The 23,056-nt window shown below is 46.7% G+C and overlaps 1 protein-coding gene across 3 annotated transcripts in view; it reads left to right on the plus strand.

Annotated features, from left to right (window-relative positions):
• Positions 1-23,056, plus strand: part of PLEKHA7 (pleckstrin homology domain containing A7) — a 211,446-nt gene that overhangs the window by 53,325 nt on the left and 135,065 nt on the right. The gene's annotated exons all lie outside the window — the stretch shown is intronic.

Below are 23,056 nucleotides of genomic sequence, written 5' to 3' on the forward strand. Positions count from 1 at the left end.
TCTTGTGCCTTTGCTGATTTACCTACACGGGTCTGTATGTTCAACACCAGGTCCCGTCGTTAAGGAGCCAGTGACCTGGCCTACACATAGTGTGATTTAACTAGTCTCTGGCTGTAGACATGGTGTAGCTTCCAGTTTTTAAATGCCTGTACTTAATAATGTATAGAGCATCTTTGTGCCTAAGCCTCTTTTTGTATCTCAGATACCGAGGAAGTGTAGACTTGACTATCCCTATGTAGTGGAGTTTGAATGTGCTCGTAAGGTATACTCTATTGTTGTTACCTGAGTGAGAGTCTCTTACCTGCAACATTTGGGTTCCCTGTTGCTCCTTTGAAAGTCTAATCTCATGCATCAAGGCTCTGCCTCAGCAAGGGTGACTAATGCTGCTGCCTAACCCCAAAATGTGATAATGCCTCACACTACACAAAGGTAGCACTTAAACCTACCACTTCCGTTGAGATAGTCAGGATTGTCCAGGCAGTTTTTCCTGAATCCTTCTGTTCTCCTCACCTGCAGAGACTGGTTAAACTGCTTTCCAAGGCCTTGGCAGACCTGGCCAGTGCTTACGGAACCCAGGATCTTGAGTCAGGGTGTCCCACTGCTTCCAGTCTCTCACCCAGGGCAGGTGAGCCCCAGAGTAGACCTGGCTGCCATGCCTTGTGGGGACAGATTGGGACACAGCCACCAGCAGGCTTCAGGCCTTCTGCAAACTCTTAAGACAGGCAGGATTTTCCTTCATTTATATCACAAACCTGGGTTAGGTGGACTTAAAACATGAACTACCTCTGAGTCTTACTATGGCAGTGTGAGTATGGGACTGGGGGACACAGACACTGGACCAGCTGATCCAAGGTCTCCTCCTGTGTGGCTGTGGACAAGGTGCTGCCCACTCTGGGAATCTGAGCTCCGCACTCTATGTGGGTGTTTCCCTGGTGGGATTTCCACTGCCTTTGCAAAGGATATCCACTAATGACTTCCCTGTGGGTCTGTGGGCATACTCACACACATGCTATTCAGGGTGAATGTCTAGTGTGCATGTGTGTGACCCTCACTCCTTTTCTAAATGGTCTCTAACCATTTCCCATAATCTTAGATGCCTTGCATGGCCTATGAGTTCAAACCCTACCTGAACTTCTGCTGGATGTCTGGCAATATCCGCCTCTGACCCAGCACTCTGCTTATGACCTGGGAAAGCAACAGGGGATGGCCCAGGTCCTTGGGCCCTTGCACCCAAGTAGGGTACCTGGGGGAGGCTCCTGGCTTTGGATCAGCTCAGCTCTGATCTTAGTGGCCATGTGGGCAATAAACCAGTGGGTGGAAGATTTCTCTCTTTGTCTGTCCTTCTCTCTTTGTATATCTGCCTTAAAAAAAAAACCCTCAAAAATCTTCAGAAAAACTTATATTGAAGATTTCCTGTGACCTTTCAAATAACTTCAGTGTCCTTTGTTAGTAGCTTTATCAACTGCTCACTCCAATTGTATTGGATAAGAGAATATTTAGTAAGAGAATATTTATGGTGATGTTTTAGTTCATGATTTTTGTTATTATTTAGCAAAGTAATAAGACTGGAAACCCTACAAATCCCTCTTAACCTGGGGAGTTTCCTTGGTCTTTGTGCTAAGTTTGCTGCTTCTCCATAAACTCCCTTGCTCCCCTTTGCTCTCCAAATCTGGTGGGCAGTTGGTGGGTAGGAGAGGGGTTATTGTCTGAATTTTCAGTAAGATTCTGTCCAAAGACAGAGATATCTCAAGCTCTGGTTCATTCCCCAAAGACCCATAACATTCAGGGGTGGGCCAGGGCAAAGTCAGGAGTCAGGAACTCAATTCAAGAGATAGGGTTTGGGAAATGTGATGGAAAAGAAAAGTGGGTTGGGCATGGTAAGGGGATGTTTGATCTGGGGTTTAAAGGAGGAACTTAAGCCAGGGTTCTGAGTCAGGGGAAGATGTTTGGAAAAGGTATTCCATGAGGAATAGCCATGTGCACACTGGCCAGAGTTGTATAAGGCTCGGGCTGAGGGACCGTGGCTAAGGTACAGGGCCACGTACAGGGCCAGGCTACCTGCAAAGGCATGGCAGCATGTCAGTGGCACAGCCCTTGAGGACTGGGTTGGGAAGGCCCTCATCCACTGTGCTTAGGAGTTGGGGCCTCTTGTGTATTCTACACTGATTATTTTGTTATGAAAAAAAAGTTTACCTTGTCTTTGCAAATGAGAAAAGAGAAGTCTTTCCTTTGTGAATATGCATGCTGTGCTTGTCCATTTCTTTTCAACTCCCTCTTCTGCTTTGCCTGGCACATTATCAGAAGACTGGATTGGAGTGGAGCAGCCAGGACTCAAACCAGTGGCCATATGAGGAGAGAGCTTGCTTAATGGAGCTAGGGAGAAAGTGGGATTTGGGTGGCTATGTGGGAGGAGGAACTAACAGGAGCAAGGCTTGGAGGAGTGACAGGTGGAATGTGGGGACACCAAGGGATCAATGTTAGCTGGGTGGACAGGCAAGCAGTGGGCTTTGGTGAGGAGGGCCTGGAAGCCGAGCTGGGTGCTGAGATCCTGCCTCCCTCCCCCAGGGTCTGTGCTGCTCTTGCTCCTTGTTGAGGGAACCCCAGGAGCTGGAGCAGGGCAGCAGGAAGGCTTCATGGAGGAGGCTGGGGGAGTCAGAGCCCAGAGTCAGTTCTACAGCACTTCCATGCATCTGTTCTGGATGTGAGGAAGTGCTGCTTTGTTTTTCAAAACACCTCCAATCCCTCTGAACTTGCTGGAGAGGCTAGGGGGTGTGTGTATGGTACATGGGGGGTTGGGGTTTATACAGATACTGTCTTAAATGCATCCTGCTCCTTCTATCATCACCACCTTCCTGCTGTGAGGGACAGTCTGATGCATTCCAGTGTGTGTTATTTCTAATTGACTAGAAAAAATTACATAAACTTTGTTCAATGTGATGTTTTGATATATGTATGCACCACAGAATGGCTACATCAAGTCTTTAACATATGCAGTACTTTGCATAATTAGGTTCTTAGAACACTTAAAATTTCTTAGCAAATTCCTAAGCATTCTAATATGTTGTCATTGGACATGGTCATTAAGATGTACAATTCTGGCCCAGCATGATGACTCAGTGGCTAAATCCTTACCTTGTAAGTGCTGGGATCCCATATGGGTGCTGGTTCATGTCCATTTGGGATGCCATGACACAGGTGGTAGCTTTGCCCGCCATGCCACAATGCCAGTCCCAGTACTACATTTGCTTTGTCCATTAGCCTCACTGAGTAACACTTTGGTTGATTCCACATCTTGGCTATTGTGAACAGTGCTGTCATGTCAGACTTATTTCATGTCTTTTGCGTGTGTGTCTGGTGGTAAATGGCTTGGACCCTATAGTTCTGTTCTGAATATTTTGCTGAATCTCCATATCATTTTCCATAAAATCCCCACCAGCAGTGGGCAAAGGTTTCTTTTTCCCTGCTTCCTGTCCAACACTTGTCATCTTTGATTTTGTGGATGACATCTTTATAGACATGTGGGAAGCTCTTCAGGAATTTTACAGCCACTAGTTGAGAAAATAGTAGCCTCACCAGTGGTCATTGAGGGCCTCTCAGATGACCCAGTGCGCTCTCCTCATCCCAGGTTCTGAAGGGCTCAGAGAAAGCTGCTGTGGCTGCTCGTGGGATGAAGCAGCTTAAATAGCATGATCATTCTTGTCCTTTCCCCCAGGACTGGTAAACTCCTCAGTTGGGGTGGGGTTTTAAAGGCAAGGATGCGTGTGTGTGTGTATAAGCACTTGAACCTGCTGTTAGATTGGTGATAAGATGCCTGTTGGGAGGCCAACATCCGGTATCAGGGTGCCTGGGATCAAGCCCTGTTCTGTTTTCAGTCTGTCTTCCTGTGAATTCACACGCTGGTAGGTAGCAGGTAATTGCTCAAACACCTAGACTTCTGCCACCCATGTGCGAGACCCTGATGGAGTTCCTGGCTCCTGTTTTTAGCCTGTCCCAACACTAGCTGGTGTGGGCATTTGAGACACAAATGGATGGGGGATGTGTCTGGCTGTCTTTCTCTCTCTCTGCCAGTGTGCCTTTATAATAGAATTTTCAAAATAATTTTTTTTAAAATTGCAAATAAGCTTGCTCTGCTTGGGTCAGGGGGAGGGTACTCAGAGCAGGCTCTGCCAGAACTTTTCTGTGTGCCCTGGGGAGGGTAGCTAAGCAGGCCGACCGGGTGCTCATTAAGACCACCAGCAAGTTGGGGCCTGTCAGTGCTCTTACTGCTCTTAGGCTGTGCTCCATAGAAATTTCACTTCAAAACCCAGAGCCTTCAGATGTCCTGATTTGCCAGTCTAATGAGGTGCTGAGCGGAGCTCTGAGGGCAGGTTTGTGGCACCCTCTGTGCATGCTGATTCTGTAAGCCTCTGGGGACACCCTACATGTGAAATAGCTTTGAACATGTCAGGAAAGTCAGCTGAAACACACCCACATGCCAGTGACAGCTGAACCCCCCAAAAAGCTCGCTCTCCGCTCTCGCTTTGTGCCTGATACCATCCTGGCCTGACAAGTGTGCTGGTGAGTTCCTGTTTCCATTCAGGGGACAGTCTCTGCGTTTGGGGAGCTGGCCTACTAGGGGCAGGCTGTCCCTACTGGGCAGCTTGTTTGAGAGAAGGCACCAGGAGAAAACCAGACCTGGGCTGCTTGGGCACTGCCTGCCCTGGCTCTTGATGCCCACCTCTCTGTCTCTAGAAGGAAGAGGTGACGGGAGTCAGGAGCAGCCTGGGGGAAACAGCACGAGTGACTCCACAAACAAGCAAGGAACTTCCCTGCTGACGCAGGCCCCAACTCCCAACACGTGGGAGCAAACCACAGGCGAGCCTCCCAGCTGGACATGGCTGAGCAGGCTGTGATTAAGAGGCAGGGAATGTGTTTTCCCTCAAAACAAAGAGTTCCAATTACCTAAATGAGAGGGCGCAGCAGTGCTTTCCGGCCAAAGGCTGAAAGCACCAGACTCTAGAACTTTGGCTCCTGACTGCATCCCAATGGGGACCTCTTCCTGAGCGCAGATCCCCAATTCCATTGGAACTCTGCTGCCTTTTGGCACAATGGCTTCTCCCCCTGCAAACCTGCTAACTGTAGGACTTTCCAACTGATGTGCTCCCCTTGTGCCCTTGTGGCCCCTGCCTCCAGAGGGTACTAGGTCCTCTGAGGTCATAGTTTTTATCTGCTCCCTGATTAGGAACTGTATCTGTGTCTATCTACCCAGCTGATGAAATCCAGTGATCTAGACCTCTTTCTTGTCCTATTTGACATCACCCACCCACCCATCCACCTATCCACTCATCATCCATCCAGTGCTTACCGAGCACTGCAGGGCTTTGTGAAGTTCCTAGATATGCAGCCACTTAAGACAACAAGAGATCCTCTCGGGCCCGGCACCGTGGCCTAGCGGCTAAAGTCCTCGCCTTGAAAGCCCCGGGATCCCATATGAGCGCCGGTTCTAATCCTGGCAGCTCCACTTCCCATCCAGCTCCCTGCTTGTGGCCTGGGAAAGCAGTCGAGGACGGCCCAATGCATTGGGACCCTGCACCCGTGTGGGAGACCCGGAAGAGGTTCCTGGTTCCCGGCTTTGGATCAGCGCGCACCGGCCCGTTGCGGCTCACTTGGGGAGTGAATCATCGGACGGAAGATCTTCCTCTCTCTCTCTCCTCCTCTCTGTATATCTGACTTTGTAATAAACTGAATAAATCTTTTTAAAAAAAAACAAAAAACTAGAGATTCTCTCATGAAGAACCTGTGGATGCTGCTGGGGAAGGCAGACAACAGCTGATTCCAGGGGCTACAAGACTGTGGAGAAGGGGCAGCTGGGTAAGGGGTGGGCCGAATCCACCTTGCCCATCTGCAGCATCTGGGATGAGCAAAGATGCTGGGAAGAAAACTAGTAACTGACAGTGTTAGGAGGAATCCTAATGAATTTCTTGCTTTATGTAGACCTTCTCTAAGTTAATCTTGATTCAATGTGTTACCACTTCTCAGCCTGAAAGTCCTCAGCTCCAAGTTGGGTGAGGCATAACAAAGACATCAGCCTCCTAGGATTGTCCAGGTCCAAGTGACATAGCATGTTTGTGTAATGTAGTAGATGAATGTTGACTATTGTAATTATCAGATCATCAGAGAGGACCTTTTCTCCAGGCACCTTGAAGGAAGGAAGGTTACTGAATGCAGAGAAAAGCATCTCCAACACTTCAGTCAAGGAGAATGTGACAGTTCTTCCAAGTCTGTCCTCTGTGACAGGCCTCGGTGCACATGAGAGGAATGACACCAGGTGCTTTAGTGAGAAGAACCTACTGACTGGAAGCAGTGCCCTGTTCAGTCATGTATGAGGTTTTACAAGTTGGACTTTTTTTTTTTTTTTTTCTGTAAGAGAAGCATTTTAATTCTTTCAGGGGGGACTTGATTCAGGCATTCTGGAAGACAGATATTGCCAGAATCACCAGGAAAATGTCTTAAGAATAAAAATCCTGGGGTCCTGCCAAACTCATTGGCTAGTTCTGAGATCCAGAACAGAACTCCAGTGCCCAGGCACAGGCCTAGTTTCTGCTGGTGCTTTTCCCAGAGGTGCCTGGGTGATCCCTAAGTCCGAAGGAGTGGGCATCTGATAAGGAGGTAAGTGTGCCCAGCTCTCTGTATGTGGCCTTGTTTTGATAGCAGTCCCTTCTCAGCCCCGCTCCCTCACCCGATGACTTAGTAAGAGTCACTGCAGCTACAGCAGAACATTATCTTTCAAGCTTGACGTTGATTTGATAGGACTTGACTCTGTAAAATAAGAAGCAAGAGCTTGTGCTTTGGCTCAACAGCAGATTCTTGCTGTTCGAAAGCCTCAGATTCTGAGCTCATGGTATTTTTTCCTGACTTAGGCTGAAGGGAGATTGAGCCAGATATTTCTAAATTAGGACTGTGCCGCCACCAAAACATAGCCACTAGTCAGGTGTGGCCATTGAGCACTTGCAATGCAGGTGGTTTGTCTTAAGATGAGCTGTGAGTGTGAAATACACCCCTGATTCCAGAGAATGCTAGTACAATTTCTCAAGAACTTTTATATCAGTCATATACTGAAAAATGATGGTATTTTGGATATCTTGTATTAGAGAAAGTATATGATTAAGAGCAATTGGGCAGATTTCTTTTTCAAATTGCCTAGAGGCAGATGTTGTAATGCAGCGTGTTAAATCACCACTTGGGAGTCCCTGGATTAAGTCCTGGTTACTCTACACTTTGATCCAGCCTCCTGCTAATGCGGCTGGGAGACAGTGAGCTGATGATGGCCCAAGTACTTGGGTTCTTGCCACCCACTTGGGAGATCTGCATAGAGTTCTTGGCTCCTGCGTTCAGCATGGTGTAGTTCTGGCTGTTGTGGGCATTTGGGAGTTAACCAGAAGATGAATGATCTCTTTCTGACCTTAAATTCACTCTAACTTTCAAAAAAGTAAATGTTTCTTTTTAAAAATAAAGCTATTAGAAAATATAGCTTATAATTTACATTTAACAAATATTTTTTTGAAAGGCACAGAGATTTCCCATATCTTCCATCTTGCTCATTTTCTTCCCCAATGCCTGCAATACCAGGGTGTACCAGGCTGTAGCCAGGAGCCTCTAACCCAATCCAGGACTCCCATACATGGCAAGAACTAAAGTATTTGAGCCATTACCTGCAGCCTCCCAGGGTTTGCATTTACAGGAAGCTGGAATTCAAAGTGGAAGAGCCAGAACTCAAACGAGGGCTTCCAGTATGGGATGCAGGCATCCCAAGTGATGTCTGATACCCACACTGCTTGCATTGTATTTCATTGGACAGCATTAGTTTGGATTTTGAGTCAGTTTTGGGGTTAAAAAAATATTTATTTACTTTTGTATAAAAGGTGGATTTTTTTCAGAGAAAAGGAGAGACACAGAGATCCACTGGTTCACTCCCTAAATGGCCACAACAGCCAGAATGGGCTGGTCCAAAGCCAGGAAGTGAAAATTTCTGGGTTTCCCCAAGGGTCCAGGGTCTCAGGACTTGAGCTGTCCTCTGCTGCTTTCTCAGGCCAAAAGTAGAGAGCTATATGGGAAATGGAGCAGCTGGGACGTGAGCCACCATTCATGTGGGATGCCAACACTGCAAGTGGAGGATTAGTGTGATACAGCACTGTACCAACCCTGGCTTTAGGATCTTTATTTAACTGTTCGTTTTTATCTGTTTGAAAAACAAGAGTACAGGGGAAAGTGAGAGAACCAGTGATCCTGGCATTCCATCCAGGTCTCCCAAGTGGATGGCAGAAGTTCAAGTGTTTGAGCCAAACTCTACTGCCTTCCAAGATGCATTAACAGGAAGATGGATTGGAAGCAGAATGATCCAGACTCAAACTGGCACTAGGATAAGGGATGTGGGTATCTCAGATCATGGCTTCTTCTGCTTCCCCTCACCACCTACCCAGCTCTGTTAGGTTGGAAAGGTTTACAATGTTGTTTGCAATTTCAAATGGAAGGCCTTGCATTTGAAACACACAACCAGAACAGTTATTTTGAATCATTTATGTTGACCTTGAACAACAGCAATGTTGTTATGACTGGTCCTTTCCTTTTTATTTGTTTTGTGAAGTGTGAATTTTCTGAAATGTGATCTAAAGGATGCTTAGTGGTTTATCAATGATTTTCCGAGATAGTCTTCTAACATCTTGGATGGGGAACTAGAAGGAAATTGCCTAAGTGGAGAAATCGCTCTGCTCAGATAGCGTTTTTATTGCAGCACTGTGAGGCCCAGAGACAGCAGTTTACCGTGGACCTACAATTCATTTATAAACCATCAGGTAACGCTGTGAAATGCAATGAAGGTGCCGCTTGCACTCTTCTTTATTATTGTGGACCCTCTGTCTGGTACCCTGTTCCCTGGCACTCTGCCTTGGATGTTATTTCAGGTTTACTGTTGTGTCAGACCCAGGTGGTCATTCACACAGCACATTCATCAATAAATGGCCAAGTCGAAATGGGGGCTGCCGTTGTGTTTCTAAGTGGCCGCATTCCTGGGACTCTAGGGCCTTTACTCCTTATAATCGCGCAGTGAGGTAGACAGGAGGGCATTTTGCATCACTGCCCTAGAAGGAACCTGCCCTGGAAAGCGTTTCTAGTAGAAGCCCATCTGAGGATCAGGTCCTCTCCCAGTAAATGCTTGCATGGCCCCTGGAATTTTTCTTGCCATCTGGGCTGATGGGTTGCATCCTGTAGGGGATAGTTAGTGTGGCACAAAAGCTGAATCCTGCCACGCCCAACATTGAATTTGGCCTTATAGGCTGTGTGACTTTGAGGAAGCTACTTGAGGGCTCTGTGCCTCAGTTGCCTCATCCATAGAATGGAGATAATAGAACCTGCTGTGTTAGCTGGGTGAATACTTGCAGGACATTAGAACAGGGCCTGGAACTTAGTGAATACGTTCAGCCTTGGACTCATTCACTCAGGGATGTTTATTGAGTGCTTCCTGTGTGCCAGGTGCTGCCCTGGGGCACAGTGGTGGACTTTTGGGAGATGTTCTTTCAGGGGAACCATTTGAGATAAGCATATTGATCATAATAATCAGGGTTCGTGCCCTGCCTTCTGGGCCTTCAGACGCACTGCATCTTATCTTAGGGATTTTGACAAGAGAGACTATTCTTGGGAGTTATTATTGCAAAAGAAAACAAAAAGAAACCTGAAGCCTTGTATTCCTTTGCTAGCTCACCTCCTTCTTCCCCGTGGGCAGGCTGTGTCAATTCTCTCAGGCTTCATTGGCTCATGTATCAAAAAGTAATAAATAAATGCTGCTCACAGGAGAGTGTGATAATTAAATGTTTTGAGCATTACCTGAGCTAACAGTCGGCTTGTGGTGCATGTGCTGGACATGATGGCTGCTGTTATTGTCACTTCCAGTCTAGAGTGTGTGTCAGGCTGCAAATTCCGAAGTTTCCTTTCCCCTCCCACACCCCTCCCCCCGCTGCCCAGGCTGCCAGAGGAGAAGTTGAGTGAAGGCCTCCTTCTGGTGCCCCTCTTTCCTTGGGTTAGATGGTTTTAAGTGCTTGGAAAGTGTTTCAGGGAAAGGCAGTAGAGATTCAGAGAGTCGATGGAGCACTGGGTTGCTGGTAGATGCAATGTGGTACTCCTGGCTAGGGGTGTTCAGCTTAAATGAGCCATGAGCAGGGGTCGCTATCAAGGGATGGGTCTTGGGCATGCAGTTTTCCAGATGGCTTCCAGCTGTGAGATTATGGAGCCTTTGCTTGGGCACTGAGATTTGATTCATGAAGTCCTGGGGCAAGATATTATATGGGCATCCTTGGGGGGAGTCCCCGTTTATGAAGGATACACTGGGTGACCCAGGTGGGCAGCCTGCTGTTACATGTCCTCCAACCCTTTGCTTGGAGGCTGGAACTGGAGTTGACTTGGAGAGAGCTGCACCACTCCACTGAATTGTGGCGGGCACCTATGTCTTGGTGCCACACTTGGGTGTGTATTTCTTTGTGGAGATGGAGTAAAAGGAAGCAACTTCAGGACGAGGGGTAGGTGCAGGAACAAGCCTGTGTCCACAGCCTTGGGGAACATGGAAGCCATGGCCGGCTTGTAAGTGTGATCTTGATCCCCCCTCTTTGTTTTGCCATCCTGTATTTGAAAAAGGAGGGGCAATGTTTGCTGTTTGCTGGATGTATTTGATTTTTTTCTTAACAGTAACTATTTTTAAACACCACTGGTTATATTAAGCAATTTGTTTGCTTTTAGGAGAACTATCTTGAATTGTAACTCCTTATGAAGAGTTGTGACATTATGGGAAAAATCAATCAGGAGGGGGGTGGCAAATAGGGGGAGGGGAATCCCAGACTATACAGGATTGTATGATAAATTTCAAAAATAAAAATTAAAAATAAAAAAAAGAGAACTATCTCTTGGGGCAAACACAGTAGCTCAACAGGCTATTCCTGTGCCTGCAAGTGCCAGTGTGTCATGTGAGTGCTCATTCTAGTCCCAGCTGCTCCACTTCCCATCCAGCTCCCTGCTTATGACCTGGGGAAGCAGTGGAGGACAGCCCAAGGCCTTGTGCTCATGCATGCCTGTGGAAAAGCTGGAAGAAGCTCCTGGTTTAGATTGGCTTAGCTCTGGCCATTGCAGCCATTTGATGAGTGAAGCAGAAAATGGAAGATCCCTCTCTGTAAATCTGCCTTCCAAATAATAAATAAATAAATATATATTTTTAATATATATTTTAAAATATATTTTAATATATTTAATATATATTAATATATAGCATATATTTTTAATAGATATATATTTTTAAATATATTTTTAATATATATATACTTTTTTTTTTTTTAAAGATTTTATTATTATTGGAAAGCCAGATATACAGAGAGGAGGAGAGACAGAGAGGAAGATCTTCCATCCGATGTTTCACTCCCCAAGTGAGCCGCAACGGGCCGGTACGCGCCAATCCGATGCCGGGACCAGGAACCTCTTCCGGGTCTCCCCCGCGGGTGCAGGGTCCCAAAGCCTTGGGCCGTCCTCTCCTGCTTCCCCAGGCCACAGCCAGGGAGCTGGATGGGAAGTGGAGCTGCCGGGATCAGAACCGGCGCCCATATGGGATCCCGGGGCTTTCAAGGCGAGGACTTTAGCCGCTAGGCCATGCCGCCGGGCCCAATATATATATACTTTTAAAGAGCCATCTCCTGATCATCTGTCAGTCACCAGAAGGAGGACTGGAGCCCAGGTCCTTCTCGTCCTTTACCCTAATGGAGTTCCATCTTCTGGTCCCTCATGGCACCTGCTGAGTGCTGGGTGCCAGACGCTGTTTCCTGGAGCTGCAGGTACAGGGCTCAGAAGAAAACCAGGAGTTTTTCATTCCTGGTTTTTCATTCCAGGAGTTTTTCATTCCTATGACAAACCCACACACTCTCTGGAGGGTGGCCCCTTCCTCACGCCTTTTGCCTATGGCCCCAATGGCTGTGGCTTTGGCTTTTACCAGTCTTGGGTCTATTGACTCACCTCCTGCAGGGAGTCTGGGTCCCATCAGATCTGGCTGTCAGTGGAATGCAGCTGGTCTTCGTTGCACCACTGTTCTGAGTTACTGTGCCCAGACAGCTCAGGGTCCCCAGCCTCTGGGCCCCCACACAGCCCACCTAGGCCCTAAGCTGGGGCAGCCTTTTGTCCTTCCAGCTCTTTGTAGCCACGAGAAATCCTTCAGAAGGGAGACTTGGTGAGGTAAGAGCGGGATCCCCTCTGTCACTCTTTCTCTGTAACTCTGCCTTTCAAATAAATAAAATAAGTCTGAAGTTGCTTACAGGCCCACCGTGGTAGCCTAGTGACTTGTATCTGTGCCAGAATCCTATATGGGTACCAGTTTCTTTATGAAGAGTAAAATTGGGAAAAAAGGAAAAAGAAGTGTGTGTATGTGGACAGGCGACCGTTCTGAACCTCTAAGTGCAGTTCAATGGTTGTTGCAGAGCGGAAAATTACAGAAGGAAAGTCATTAGGGCAGACACATAATGCGGTCAGGTACATTGGTGGAAAGCCCATATGTGCTAGAACACACAAGCCATGGGGAATATGATGCTTGTGTGAAAGTGGACCGCGTCACGTGTGTGTTTCTGCCTCAGGGTTGGCGTGCCAGCCAGGGACACAGGCACCTAGTTCATCTTCCAGCTCAGCCCCTTACAATGACTGTTAGGGGTCTTTGCATCCTGCCTCTATCTCCTGAAGATCCAGGAACACTGGATGCAATAATAAAGCAGAAATGGGAATTTGAAATCAAGGCTTGGGATAGGTAGGCATTTGAGCTAGCAATTAACATCGCAGTCGGAATATGGCAATGCCAAAGTTTAATGTCCAGCTCTGGTTCCTGATTTCATTTTTCCTGATGATGCCTGGAAGGCAGAAGATGATGGCTCAAGTGGTTGGGTTCTCGCCACTCCTGTGGGAGACCCCACGGGCAGTGCCTGACTCCCTGCTTCAGCCCAGCCCAGCCCTGGCTATTGTAGGCATTTGAGGGAGTGGACAAAGGATAAGGGCTCTCAGTGTTGATCTGTCTTTCTCTGCCTCTCAAAGAAAGAAAAAAAAATTTAGAGTTAGGAAGAAATTAAGACTAGGAAAATACAAGTAAGGAGAAGACAAACTACGGGCTGAGAAGTCTATAAAGATGTTTACATTAAGGGTCCGTGACATTGCTGAACCTCATATTTGAATTAGAGCTTCTTGGCAGCCAAAATAAAAAGGGAATGTCATGGGTTTTCTGGATTTTACTTTGTTGTTAAGGGATACCCAAGTGTGCTTTTAGTTAAGATCTTCTTATAAAAGGTCCTCTTAAGCTTTCTTCTTTGTCTTGATAACTCATCACGTGGCACCTCAGACAGGGCCATTCTGCATGTGGCTTTGTGCCTGACCCTTGTCGCACTGACCACAGGTGTGCATTTGTGTCTACTTCTGTGCTTATTTTGAGGCTTGTGTTTTCTGCTAGACTGTAAGCCTCATGAGTGTAGGACCATGTTGTCCTCAGGCCTGGTGCAACTTTGGGACACTAGAAGTCCTTGGTAAATGTGTTTGAACAATGAGTCATGCCAAAGCAGCCAGGGATCTTATGTGGCTGGTGCTTTCTCAGAAGATGCAGGCTGTTGCCAGGGTGCAAACCGTCTCTTGTCCAGAGAGGCTGCCCTCCATCTGCAAGCTCATTTTAATCTTTGGTACCCATTAGAGATTATCTGTCACAGCTCCTGCATATCAGGAGGTGCCCAACATAGGCCCCGTGCTTAGTAGGCACTTTCTGTGTGTTGTCAGTGGGTTTCATCAATGAGGGAGGCTGGGGCACAGGTCAGGCTAACAGCTGGCCCAAGGTCGTGTTGCTGTGAAAGTCACAGCCGAGCCCACTCCAGGGCGCCTGCTCATTCCTCTGCGCCTGCTGTTTCTGAGTCCGAGCCACAAGTGTCCGTGTTGAGTTATGTGTTGTTATCTCTTGACAATGAGAGCAACCCAGCAAGGGCATTTCTGGCACAGGCTGTTGCTGCCTTCTGACAGCTGCTGCATTCCAGTTTCTGTCAAGTTTGGGGCAAAGAAGGCCCACAGCAGGGGTTGGCAAAGGCAGCCTCAGGACTCATTTTCCCTGGTCTCTGCACACAGTGAGTTGTGCTTATTGCTGTTGTCACACTGACTACTGATGCACAGGTGCATTATGGTTGAATCTTATTTTCATAAAAGCCACTGGGGAGAAAAGGAGTGGAGAGGTACAATCCAGGCATCTCCAGGAATAACTGGATTTGCCCACTGATTGGGGGGAGTGATAGCCTGCCAGGAAGCACATCTGATGGTGCTTCCAATTCCAAATGTGTCAGGCATATGTTTTTAATTACTTTGTCTCTGTAGTCATTATCTTAATAGAGACCTGGGGTTTGTTGTTAAAGCCGGTTTGGTAAGGTGGGCAAAATGTGGCCCAGTGTTGCCATCTAGTGTCTACCGTGTGGACCGTCAATCTTCAAAATAGTCCAAGGCAATAACACATGGTTCAAATCACAACATGCAAATCTTGATCTGCGTGTTCTCCCACAAGATTGCAAGTCCTCAAGCTGAGCGCTAGGAACAGTTGGCCTCAGCATGTGCCATAATATTACTGGTACCAGTGACTTCGGGGGAATTCAGAAATGCTAGGGGAAAATGATATCCGCCCCCACCTGCAGCCCTTTGCTCCCCAAGAATCACCTGCCTCGAAAACACCTGTTGTCTGCCCTGGGCTCTGAGTCATTGTGCATCCAGGTTTATGTGGGTGAGCCCACAGGGTGGTGGTGCTGGTGGTGGCTGTGGTGGCGGTGTGTTCGGTTCAGTTCTTGGCCCACCGGTGTCCATGGATCTTGGCTTCCTGTCTGTGAACTCCCTGACAGCTGTCTGCCTCCTGTTTCCGTGTCTAGCACAGCAGAGAGGAACAGGGGGCTTCGACACACACCAGCTGCCCACGCTGGGAAAGCCTTGTGTGCATGGCTTCAGAGTGAGTCTTACTCCACTTTCTCTACAGTGATCTTGACAACCACATTCTGTGATTCCTTGCTTGAATGGGGAGAGCAACACCATCACCATGCACACAGTTCTCCTACTTTTCCCCAGAAATTATGGTTTAGGCAACCAGAAGGGAGCAGCATATGAAAAATGTAAGGTGCTAATTTTAACCAAACTCCCATTTTTATTTACATAAAGACATCAACATTTTGCACAAGTTCTTTTTTTTTTTTTAAGATTTATTTTATTTTTATTACAAAGTCAGACATACTGAGAGGAGGCGAGACAGAGAGGAAGTGGAGCTGCCGGGATTAGAACCAGCGGCCATATGGGATCAAGGCAAGGACCTTAGCCACTAGGCCACGCTGCCGAGCCCTTTGCACAAGTTCTTACCCATTTCTGAAAGCATTTCATCCCCTGAACATTTTTTTAAAAATTTAATTATTTTCATTGGAAAGATAAATTTACCTTTCCAATAAAAATATTGGAAAGACAGAGGAGAGACAGAGAGGAAGACCTTCTGTCTGTTGATTCACTCCCCAAGTGGCTGCAACAGCTGGAGCTACGTCAGTCTGAAGCCAGGAACCAGGAGCTTTGAGCCTCTTCTGGGTTTCCCACATGGGTGCAGGGTCTCAAGGCTTTGGGCTGTCCTTGACTGCCTTCCCAGGCCACAAGCAGGGAGCTGGATGGGAAGTGTGGCCGCCAGGATTAGAACCAGTGACCATATGGGATCCTGGCACTTGTAAGTGCCAAGGACTTTAGGCTACTGTGTTAGGTCCTATCCCCTGAACTTTTAAGTACTGCGCACAATCAGCAACTTTTATTGGTTATAAGAATCTCAAAGTTTAGGATCCAGGATTATGCACTGTCCATCTCTCCAGGGTTGCTTTATTTTGTTCCACAGTAGAGTAGATTGTAGGCAACATGTAGGAAAGGGGTAAAATACAAATAAAAGAGATACGGTAATCAGGATCAGCACATAGATATTATATTAGGAGATTGCACCTACAGGGGACAGGAACAGCCTGCTTCTATTTCTGTTAAGCTGTTTGATTGGACAAGGATTTTTTTCTTTCTTTTTTAAAGCTGCGTGGAAGCTGCTTGCCGTTTTGGAAAGCTCTGTGTAAACATGGACTGCTTCATGTTCCTGACATTTCAGCTGAACTTTAAAAAATTGCTTTTTTTCCCCCCTTCCAACCTGTACTTGACCTCCAGCACACACCCACTTCCTCCTAGCCAAGGACGTGTCAATACCAAAACACTTTATCAGGCAAAGCTGGTATCTTTCTGGAAACACCATAACCTGGGTGCCAGCTGGACTTTTGGGAAGCCTGGGTGTGCACGCCTATTTTGGAAGCCCTCTCATTTTCATGGCACCCTTGGAGGTGGTTCCAGGGCCTCACACATGGATGCGCTGTCATGATAGGAGGGCCAGAAGCAGGGCTGTTGACGTGGAAGTGGGGTGCAGAAGTCCTCTTCTCCCATGCTGGCAGATTGCCTGGTGGACTTCCTTCTATGGCCCCGCTCCCAGCCTCTCCTCCAGGACCAGGTGGGCTCATCCAGAAGTAAGACCACTTGCACAGGTTCCAAGAAGCTGGTATGAGCACAGGAGGCCAACTCTGCTGCATTACAGAAGGCCAGAGGGCAGGCTTTCGGCCTCACCACAAGGTGTTACCAGCTGGGGGAGGCCAGTGACTGAGAGAGCTGCTCCCGAGCAACTGTGGGGTAGTGACTCCCCACTGGCTCCATCTCCTGATTTCTTCTCCTTAGTGGAGGCACCACAGCTCCCAGCCTTCGTGACTTCTCCCTGTGGTCATACAATAGACAAACCAAATGCATTCCTGCCAGCTGATTGGTTCTTTCTCTAGGCTTAATCACTCAGCTCAGGAAATATCGCTGGCATCCACTTAGTTGCTGAATCCAAAGCCCGGAGGTCACCTTTGTTTGCTCCATCATAAATCCCACCATCAGTTCCTGTTGCTTGTACCACCCAGATATTTGCAGAGCTGAATCCTTGTTAGCTTCTCACTGTACTGCTGCAGGGTCTCCACACCTCCCTACTTCCTCCCACTTCTATTCCAAGGCATCCTGCTGGCATTGGAATCAGACTGGCTTTGCAGGCTGGATCCTTCCCTTATTGACTGTGATGGCCAAGTAGTCTAATCTTTCTTTGCCTTGGTTTTGTCATCTGTGAAATCAGAATAATTGCAGTACTCAAGCTTGAGGGTTTTCATGGGGTTTGCAGGAAGTCATACATATAAATTTCTTAGGGAAATTCAGAGCATGCAGTGAAATTTTAGGTTTTTATTATTTTATTTTGGGTACTCATTATCCCTAATCCCTGGCCTATTTCACATTAAGACATCTTTTAAAAATCAAATCAAAGGGGATCTAATGCCCTGGCATAGACTAAGCTTCTGCCTGTGGCACCAGCATCTCACATGGTGCCGGTTTGTGTCTTGGGTTGCTCCAGTTTCAATCCAGCTCCCTGCTTATTGCCTGGGAAGGCAGTGGAGGATGACGCAAGGCTTTGGGCCTCAGGACACATGAGGGAGACCCTGAGAAGGCTTATGACTCTGGATCAGTTCAGCTCTGGACATGGTCTCATTTGGGGAGTGAACCAGCAAATGGAAGATCTCTGTTTCTGTGTAACTTTGCCTTTCAAATAAAAATAAATCTTTTAAAAATTATTTTTATTGGAAAGATTTACAGAGAGGAGGAGAGATAGAATGATTTTCCACCCGTTGGTTTATTCCCCAAGTGACTGCAAAGGCCAGAGCTGAGCCAGTCTGAAGCCAAGAGCTTCTTCCAGGTCTCCAACTTAGGTGTAGGGTCTCAAGGCTTTGGATTATCCCCTGACTGCTTTCCCAGGCCACCAGAGGGAGCCGGAAGGGAAGTGGAACAGTCTGGACATGAGCTGGTTCTCACGTGGGATCCTGATGCGTACGAGGCAAGGACTTTAGCCACTAGGTTGTTGCACTGCCCCAAAAATAAATCTTAGAAGAAACAAATCAAAGACAAGTTGGGATGCCTACAGCTTGTATCACAGTGCCTGAGGCTGAGTTTGCTTCCAATTCCAGCTTACCACTAATGTGCTGAAGTAGTTGGGTTTCTACCACCTCCTTGAAGAATCCACATTGGGTTCTTGGTTCCCAGCTCTGCCCCAGCCACGGGTCATTGTGGACATTTTTGAGTGAACCCGTGGGGAAACACTAATTTTCCCTCATTCATCTCTTCCTCTTAAATAAAGGAAGTAAAAACAATTTCACAAGGAAATCACAACATCTCTGTCCTTTTGTTTAAATCCTTCCGACCTCCTGTTTTCCTGCAGATAGCCACCGTGTGTTCCACGGCTCCAGATAATCTCTGCTAACCTGACTCCCAACCCCAACTTTTACTGCCCTTCCCACTGGTCACCAAGTCCCGGCCTTGTGGGTCTTCCTCTTTGCCAGGCACATACTTGGCTTATTCCCACTTGTTCTCGTGCTGGACTGCTCCTCCCCTGGGTGGTAGTTTAAAAGCCACATCTTAAAGAGGTCTTTCCTGATGCCTACCTTTGACACCCATATAATTGCTCTTGTTGTCTTCATTGCACACCTCAACGTCTGAGATGATTTGTTGGCTTGTTGAACTACCTGCATTTCTGTTCTTCTGTCTCCTTGTCCATCTGCTCCATCTCCTGCATCGACAGGCCCTGCGTTAGAGAAAGCTCTAATAATATTCTTCCGTTAAATGGTGGTTGGTACTTAAAATTTAGTGTTTTCTGTGACTCTTGTACCTACATAATTGTGCTATTTAATCCTCATAAAAATACTGTAAGAGTTTTTAAAAGTTTTCAATTGACATAATAATTCTACATATTTATGGGATACAGTATGGTGATTGGATATGTGATCAAGGAGGTTTTAAAAACTTCATGGAAAATTTGGGCTTTTAATTTTGTTTCCCGACACACTTTTGGAAATTCCCTTATTCAGTGTATAACAATAAAATCAGGGTAATCCAACCCCTTACACATTTATTTTTCTTACTGCAAACTTCTGTCTTAGGGATAGAGTTTTTTTTTTTTTAAAGTTTATTTGTGTAGTTGAAAAGCAGAGTGAGGGGGAGAGAGATCTTTCACTCATTGATTCATTTCCCCAAATAGTTACAACTGCCAGAACTGGTCCAGGATGAAGCCAGGAGCCAGGAACTTCATCTGGGTCTCCACCATGGCAGGCAGAGGTCACTTAGAAATCTTTTGGTGCTAGCAGAAGTGGGCGTAGGCCACAGACCTAGGCACTGTCATATGGATGTGACAAACACTGTGTCAACCCAATTTTTAAAGTTAGTATTCACTGTGTGTGTCCTTTTGACGCTCTTCATCATGCCTTAGTCTTGTAATGTGGGATTTCACAAGAGCTACCAGCTGGATTGATTCAAGCTTGCCGGCATGGGTGACACCTTAGTGAGGGTTCACAGGTGTGCTAGGCCTCCTCAGCCTTCTAGTTTAGGATTTCTCAAAGTGGATTCCCAACCACAAGCCACCACCTCACCTAAGGTGCTTGCTAGAATGCAGATTCCTGAGTTTACCTGCTAAGCCCAGGCAGTTGATTCTGGGAGGTGGCCCCCTTGAATGTGTATTTAAAACCCAGGATTACTCTGGTTAAGATGCAAGAATGAATATCACTGGTGATATGTGTGTTCCAGCTAATTAAGTGTTTTATGATTAGGTTTTGCTCTTTGGTCCAAAAAAATGTATGCAGCTATTTTTTTTTTGCTTTGGTTGATTGATTTGATTAGTTATGAAAACTCCTATTTGGCTTTTGGGGTCCAACTCAAACACATGATTTACTTCCCCTTAATGATCCTTGGGCCCCAAGTCCCTGGTCTACATTGGTTTTTGGGCAGTGTGTGTGGTGTCTCCAGCTCGTATGAGCCAGAGCACCTCATATCTGGTCCTGGGCTATTGCCTGGCTGTGTTTGCAGATATGTGTATGTGTGTGTGTGTGTGTGTGTGTGAAGGGGGATGTCTGGTCAGATCTCCAGATATGTGCTCCTGTTAAAGTTACTTGTAAAATCCAGGCTTGTTTTTGCTCCTTCCTTCCTAGAAACAACTTAGAAGTAATAACATTCCCAGCAGCCCTCCATGATTGTTCTTTCTCACACTGAAAAAAAATGGGGGGGCCCCATGTTTCAAGACACAATAACAGTAAAACCAGTTTGATTAGACTCTAGGTGGATTTTAAATGCAACCTGATGGCAGCTTTGTCTGGCTTGGAAGTCATGCATTCTATTTTGAGCACAGAATATGAGTATTTGTAATGCCTGGTAGAGAATTAAATGATTATTGCATTAACATGGCCAAATAATACAAGCATCCTTCATCTTTAGATCCTATCCTGGCGGTTCTGCCTATAGTGCTTAGAGAGGCCTGGGGCCCCAGTTTAGAGTTTAATTCCATCTGCTTTATGTCTTTGATTTAGGAATCACTGAGTTATGAACAAGAGAGATTCCACAGCTGTCTTTCCTATCTTTATCTTTGCTCCCTCCTTTAGTCTGTGAACTCTGTAGGTCTTTTTTTTTTAAGACTTATTTTACATATTTAAAAAGCTGAATTACACAAAGAGGGAGAAACACACTGATAGAAAATGCAGTCTTTAATTTTTGAAGATTTATTTTATTTTTATTTGAAAGGCAGAGTTAAAGAGAGAAGGGCAGAGAAAAAGATCTTTCTGTCTGCTAGAACATTCCCCAAAGGCTGCAGTGGCTGAAGCTGAACTGATCTGAAGCCAGCAATCAGGAGCCTCTGGGCCTTCCGGGGTCCCGAGAACTTGGGCCATCTTCCACTGGTTTTGGAGCTGGATCGGAAGTGGAGTATCTGGGACGTGCCCATAAGGAGTCTTAGCCTACTATGCCATAACACCAGTCCTGAAAGGGCAGTCTTTCATCCACTGATTCATTTATAAATGTCCTCAGGAGCTTTGCTGGGCCAGGCTGACTCCAGATGCCTAGAGTTTCATCCAGGTTTGCTATGTGGGTTTCTGGGGCCCAATCATGTTCTGCTTTCTCAGGCTCATTAGCAAGGGGCTGGTTGGAAAGTAGAGCAGCAGTGACTTCAACAGGAGTTCATAAGGGATGCTAGTGTCACAGGCAGCAGCTTAACCCATGGTGCCACATACTGTTCACCCCACCCATCAACAGTAGGATCTTGAGAAGCTCAAATTGTGAGGCAAACCTTTTAGCAGTCTTGCGCCAAAGACCTGTCACTAACCTTCTGTCCTCAAAAGTCCCAAGAGATATTTTCATAGCATAATAGCACTTTGCTTTGGGGTGATGTTGTTCCCTTTGCTCAGGTGCTTTTCCATCAGCCGTCCTAAAAAGGGAACTATGGGGAAGTCAAGGCACAGACCATCCTCCAAGCTGTTGGTTGGGCTCTGCCTCACTGTGGCTCAGAGTCCTTGCCTGTATGCATGGTGGCCCCACTGAACTGGAGCAAGCAGGCTGAACGTTTTCTGGTCCCTTGGTTTATCTGCTGGCAGCTCTGTAAAAACCCAGAATATTTAGTAGACAGTTTGGGGAGTACTGGGCAGAGCCATTAGCTAATGGTCATGGCTGCTTTGTTTTCAAACCTTTAAGCTTCTGAGCATATTGTCAGCACAGCCCAGGAGGTAAATGTAAAAATACTTTTCCTGCCAGTTTTTGCTGCATGGTATCCTAGCGACAGTGTACTGACTGTCCTTGGTGTTGGGGTACCAACTAGGGCAGCATCAGAGCCTGCAGAGGGAGGGATATGAAGAGCCCGAGCAGAGACACCCCTTTGAAAGCCAAGGTATGGTTTCCTTTCAGCTTATCTTTGAGGAAGTTTTTGACCCAGTTATTATGTTCTTGTTTTATTTGAAAAGCAGGGCGGGAGTGAGAGGCCCAGCAGGTCTGCAGCCTATGACGACAGCATCTACTATAAGTGCTGATTTGCATCTGGATGTTCAGCTTCTGAGCCAGCTCCCTGCTAATATACCTGGGAAAACAACACAGGATGGCACAAATCCTTGGGCCCCTGCCACGTATGTGAGAGACCTGGGTGGAGTTTCAGGTTCCTGGCTTTGGCCTGGTCTAGTCCCATTTTGGAAGTTAGGTGGTGGATGGATAAAAGAGCCGTCTCTCTCTGTCTCTCTAACTCTTGACTTTCAGATAAATAGACAAATAAATACTTAAAAAAAAAAAAACTAACTAAAAAAAAGTTCGATCTGGTACCAGCATTGCAGTATAGTAGGTTAAACCACCACCTGTGATATTAGCATCCCATATGGGCACCAATTCGAGTCCTGGCTATTCCCCTTCCTATCCAGCTCCCTGCTAATGTACCCAGGAAAGCAGCGGAAAATAATGCAAGCTGTTGAGTCCCTATATCCACGTGGGAGACTTTGATGAAGCTCTTGACTCTTGGCTTCAGCCTGGTCCAACCCTGGCCATTGTAGCCATTTGAGGAGTGAGCCAGCACAGGGATGATCTCTGTCTATCTCTGCTTCTCTCTGTCACTCTGCCATTCAGATAAAACAAATATTTGGGAAAAAAGAGACATAGAACATCTTCTGCTGGTTCATTCATCAGCTAAGGAGGCTAAAGCTAGGAACCAGAAACTTCAGCCAGGTCTGTCATGCAGATAGCAGGGACCCAAGTACTTAGACCACCCCCTGCTGCCCGCCCCTCCAGGTGTGTGAGCAGGAAACTGGTTGGAAGACTAGAGTTGCGGGTCTCAGATCAGTCACTTGGATGTGGGTTGCAAAGCAGTGGCTTAGCTTGCACCACAGAGTCCATCCTTTAGCCCAGTTATTTTATTTTTATTTTTTTTTTGCAAAGATTTATTTATTTTTATTGCAAAGTCAGATATACAGAGAGGAGGAGAGACAGAGAGGAAGATCTTCCGTCCGATGATTCACTCCCCAAGTGACCACAACGGCTGGTGCTATGCAAGGCGAGGACTTTAGCTGCTAGGCCACGCCGCCAGGCCCTAGCCCATTTATTTTAAAGCAGTGTTTTATGTTCTGATTACCAGAGTTAAGTA

Source organism: Ochotona princeps, chromosome 4, assembly GCF_030435755.1.
Source record: "Ochotona princeps isolate mOchPri1 chromosome 4, mOchPri1.hap1, whole genome shotgun sequence".
NCBI lineage: Eukaryota > Metazoa > Chordata > Mammalia > Lagomorpha > Ochotonidae > Ochotona > Ochotona princeps.